We start from the raw sequence: 4,874 nt of genomic DNA, 5'->3' as shown, positions 1-4,874 counted from the left end.
ATTCCATCTCAAAAAAAAAAAAAAAAAAAGCAGAAAAACTAGGCATGGCTTAAGTGTAACATCACTGAAAGCCAGGATAAATGAACGCTAAGGATCAAAACCCCAGGGTACTGTGTAGAATGAATTAACAGCAGGGTTAATTAGCAAAGGTCAGAAAGGGTATGGAGGAAAGCCAACATCAGAGATCAACATCAAAGCTAACATCAGAGATCAACTCGAGATGGGAACTGTTAAGAATAAGTTCCAGGCCGGTTGCCAGGAGCCCCCATGCCAACAATGTGATTCTGTTCTTCATGAGAAGCCACCCGTGAAAAAGGTGAGACTCCCTGATGATGACACAGTGGGCTCAAACACAGAAAAGAGGAATTCAGAGGCAAGAAAGGCTTTACTTCATTGTTACTTGGGAAGATGCCAGGGGCAGTCCCACTCCTACCTTGTGCCCTAGAATGAACAGGGATCAAACAGTAATTACAGCACAGGCTATCCCAAGTCTAGAAGATCAGTCTCCAGGCACAGAGGGCACTCATCCAAGAGATTTTTGGGGAAACGGGACAGGGGATCTTCTGAATTATAAGGCAAAGCTGCTACCCCAATGCCAGGGTGAAACAACAGACTTTTCCCCAGTTCAACCCTCCCTAAGCAGCAGTCCCAAGGATGATCTAGCCCAAAGTGTCACCTGTCGCCGTTACATCTCCGCCTTCCTTCTCATCCCACATCCCCAGGCAGGCTCCTATACCTGTGATGCCATTGATCTTTATACAGTAGTACACCAGTAATACCAGTATTAGGAGAAAGCAGTCTATCTTATTTTCATTTATAAAATAATCTACACGAAATTGACTAACTGCTCCCAATTTCAGGCAGTAGAGAGAAAATTTGGACCAGGTTAAAGGTTTCCAAAACACTGTTAAATTACACAAAGCCCTAAGACAAGGTCAGAAATGAAGAAAATTTGCTAACTGGAGATGGCATCTCCCAATCTCATTGATGTTTTACTGAATTTATGAAAACAGATAGAGGCAAAGACCACTAAATAGCAAGGTTCTATTTCAGTGAAAGGCTCTGCAACATGGTCTGGTTTAACAAAGACTAAGCATCAATGATCTACCAGGTGCGATGCTTAATCCCTGGGGATGTGAAAAGAATGGCATGGAAAGAACACCCTGTGCAAGAATCACGGAGCACACAGGGAGGGACTAGCCTCGTTTTGAGAATCTAGGAAAGAGAAACTGGAATCTGCCAGACATAGAGCGGGGCAGAATAAAGAAAAGGAAAGGCATTGCAGGCAGTGGACACAGGCGCGAAGTACCATTTGAAAACACACACACACACACACACACACACCCCCAAAGAGCAAAGAACACTGCAATGGATAGGGCAAACTAAGCAGGCAGGACTACAAACACAGAAGGCTGTGTTTGTGTTTGTGAGAAAACAGATACTCCTGTCTTCTCACACTAAAGAGCTTAGATTTTTTGAACAATGAGGAATCACCAAATCTGTGATTTCAAAAGTTCACCTTGGCAGCAATGTGAAGATAGGTTTACAGGGCGAGACCAGGTGCGTAACTATGGCTGAAGGCCAAGCCAATAGGAAACTGCTCATTCTGGCATGTGCTGAGAGTTCAGAAGCGAAGACAGAAGTATTTGCATTAAAGCCCTGCTCTAGGGGATGGGTTCAAAACACCAAGAACTACATAATCCTTCTTTCCTACTTCTTGTTCAGCATCACCTTGCACTTCAAAATCTCCTGTCCAGCTTCACCTGCTTTCAACTACTCACGGAACCCAGTGTTCATGGTGCCACAGGTGAAGATAGAGATGGAGTCAGACTATGACTTCACAGACATGGACAAATACCGAAGAGAAACTGACAGCGAGACCACCCTCTAGGATGAAGCAGCTTCTCCCAGATGGGAGATGGAGAGCCTGGCTGAGTCTTCATTGGGAGGGTCTTAACTTCTCTGTGCCTGTTTCCTTCTTTATCAAACAGAGGGAGTCCTCCTGCCTAATAGAAAACTGGAGATCTGTTGATGAAAAGTACTGCTTAGATGCAAAGCTCTCCCCTTCCTTTCGTAGGAATTAAAATACCTAAAGCTAAATATTATATTTTATTTTAAAATGCAGTCCAGCATAGAAATTCTAACATTTCTTTGGAAATAAAAAAAATGCTTGCTTCCCCAAATCATAGCTAAGATAAAAGGGCAATAGTCAATTCATATTTAAAACAAATACCAATTTAAAATTGTTTAAAGGTTATATTTAAATACAGATGTTCTCAAATGAACTCGTAATATACTCTTATGTCACTAGACCATCTTTGGAATATTTGGCAATTCTGCATATTAAGAAATGCTGAAAAGGTCCTATCTTTTCTCCCTGTCACATCCAATTTCCTAAGGGTTATATGAAAAGTTTGAACCAGCCGGGCACAGTGGCACACACCTATAATCCTAGTACTGTGGGAGGCCGAGGCAGGTGAACTGCCTGAGCTCAGGAGTTCGAGACCAGCCTAGGCAACACAGTGAAACCCCCATCTCTACTAAAATACAAAAAATTAGCTGGGCGTGGTGGCATATGCTTGTAGTCCCAGCTATTAGGGAGGCTGAGGCAAGATAATCGCTTGAACCTGGAAGGCAGAAGTTGCAGTGAGCCGAGATGGTGCCACTGCACTCCAGCCTGGGCAACAGAGAGAGACTCCGTCTCTAAACAAACAAAAAGTTTGAACCATCTGCAGTATGGGCCTTGCTCCAGAAGTGTGACTGGGGCTTTCCCAGATTGAAAAGCCAGTTCCAAAACTCTGTTAATGAAAGAACTAATCCATCTGAGTGGATAAATGTTTCTAAAATAAAATAGTTCTTGTTAAAGTGAAATTTGAAACCACATGTTAAATCAACAAAATGATCATTTAAATTAGTATCACTGGTTTTTCATACCTGGAATCACATTTCATTATACATTTGGGTGGGTCTTTCCTGCAAATTTTCAACATTTATTCCCAAAGTCAAACCCTCATCAATGTGAACAATACAGGTTAGACAGAGGTAATGTCACATTTTACATTATAACTTCGCAATATTAATCAACCTAGTACTTTAAAGGAATGATTGAAAAGTATTTGGGAAGATAAAAACCAGTTTCAATGAAGCAAACCTATTCCTCATGAAACTTAAGATCAGTCATTTTACCTTCAGTCCACATTTAATGAACACCAACCATGTTTATTTAATGCCTCCTATGACCCCGACAGCCACAGTGCATCTGACACTTACTTTCTCCAAAACAACTATGATTCGAACCTTGAGTAAATCACCTTGGTTATTATATTTGCTCAAGATGACAAATGCAGATGCTTTCTTTTTTAAAGAAAAATGACACTAGATCATTAGCAGATCAGGACAGGTAACTGGCCTCTGTAATCCCAAGTCTAGTGGAGTGCCTGGTCCACAGAAAGCTCTCAGTAAGTGTTTGATTACATTTAATCTCAGAGCTCCCTTCCAAGGGATACTGCCAAGAGGTAAAGCTCTAAACCTCTACTCCTACTGAGAGCAGAATTTCTTAGCTAATCCAAAACCATCTCCTTTGCTTAAATATAAATTCTTGCCAGCACAGTGGCTCACACCTGTAATCCCACTACTTGGGAGGCTGAGGTTGGGGGATCAGTAGAGGTCAGGCGGTCAAGACCAGCCTGGGCAACATAGTGAGACCCATCTCTAAACAAATGTTTAAAAATTAGCCAGGCATGCTGGTACACACCTGTAGTCCTAGCCATTTTGGAGGCTGAGGCAGGACGATCCTTTAAGCCCAGGAGTTCAAGGCTGCAGTGAACTATGATCACGCCACTGCACTCCAGCCAGGGAGACAGCTGGAACCCATGTCTTATAAACAATAATAATTAATGTTTCTAAAAAGTATTTATTATCATGCGCTCCAATCCTGGGGAAGCTAACAATCCACCCTTAACCTTTCAGTTTTAAAACCTGGCTGATTTGGAATAGAACTTTGTCCAAATTAAATTGTAGAAATGCTGTGGATTCAAGAGTAAACTTGCTTGATTAATCAGACAAGCTGGAAAACTACTGTTAATTTCTTTGTTGTAAATTGATCACTGTAATTTTACCTTACATGTCATTTATATTTTGTATATACATGAACATTTTAATCTCCATAGCTTTTAACAGGTTGACATAATACTTCTCCATGCAGTCAGTCATTTGTTCCACTTGTAACTCTAAATTCAATAAAATTTAATCCTGTCTGGTCATCTAGCTCCATGTTTAATAATCTAGGTAAGTAAGTAGGCATAGCTTATAGCCATGAGCTATACCTCACTTACAAAAACATCTCCAACAAACTATCGAAACTTCTTTCAACTCCAGAGAACTATGAAAAGAATAACGCTAGCTGGAACAAGGATGGAGGTAGGTCAACTCAACTGTTCTTTCTCTTTCTGCCTCAAGCTGCCTAGAGCAGGAGCTACTTCTGCTTGCCTGAAAGCCAAAAGCCAAAATAGACAAGAAACCTACCCCTGCCTCAAGTATTTAACAGATTAAGCTCCTAGCTTGGCACAATCTGTTGGGATATAAGACTGCAGGACAGGCCCGGTGTGGTGGCTCATGCCTGTAATCCTAGCATTTTGGGAGGCCGAGGCAGGTGGATCACTTGAGGTCAGGAGTTTGAGATCAGCCTGGTCAACGTGATGAAACCCCGTCTCTACTAAAAACACAAAAATTAGCAGGGCATGGTGGCATGCACCTGTAATCCCAGCTACTCAGGAGGCTGAGGCACAAGAATTATTTGAACCCAAGAGGCAGAGGTTGCAGTGACCCGAGATCATGCCACTACACTCCAGCCTGGGCAACAGAGTGAGACTCAT

At 42.0% G+C, this 4,874-nt stretch overlaps 1 protein-coding gene across 1 annotated transcript in view; it reads left to right on the top strand.

Annotated features, from left to right (window-relative positions):
* SLC4A5 (solute carrier family 4 (sodium bicarbonate cotransporter), member 5) overlaps positions 1-4,262 on the top strand; it is a 144,720-nt gene extending 140,458 nt beyond the window's left edge. The window contains exon 31 of the mRNA XM_011946047.1: positions 1,726-4,262. The gene's annotated coding sequence lies outside the window, so the exon portion shown is untranslated. The remainder of the gene's footprint in view (positions 1-1,725) is intronic.
* Positions 4,263-4,874: the final 612 nt, after the last annotated feature.

Source organism: Colobus angolensis, unplaced genomic scaffold, assembly GCF_000951035.1.
Source record: "Colobus angolensis palliatus isolate OR3802 unplaced genomic scaffold, Cang.pa_1.0 Scaffold249, whole genome shotgun sequence".
Taxonomy (NCBI): Eukaryota; Metazoa; Chordata; class Mammalia; order Primates; family Cercopithecidae; genus Colobus; species Colobus angolensis.
The sequence above is the reverse complement of the archived record's forward strand: the minus strand, read 5'-3'. Positions and strand labels throughout refer to the sequence as shown.